We start from the raw sequence: 236 nt of genomic DNA on the forward strand, positions 1-236 counted from the left end.
CCAGCCGAGACTTTCGTGTCAGCCTGAGGCAGGAGGAGCCCAGACCCCCTGCCCTGCCTGGCGTGTCCTCCCCCGGGGAGGCTTTCTGGGGCTTGCACAGGTGGTGGGAGCTTTGCCCTGTACAGGAAGGTGGATTTGCCTTTTCAGCCCTTAATCTTTGGGAGCAGGAGCTCTGGGTGCGTGGTGCTGCCCGGGCTGAGCTGCTGTGAGCCCAGCCTCTGCCGTGGCCCGGGGGT

Source organism: Egretta garzetta, unplaced genomic scaffold (assembly GCF_000687185.1).
Source record: "Egretta garzetta isolate BGI_Z169 unplaced genomic scaffold, ASM68718v1 scaffold270, whole genome shotgun sequence".
NCBI lineage: Eukaryota > Metazoa > Chordata > Aves > Pelecaniformes > Ardeidae > Egretta > Egretta garzetta.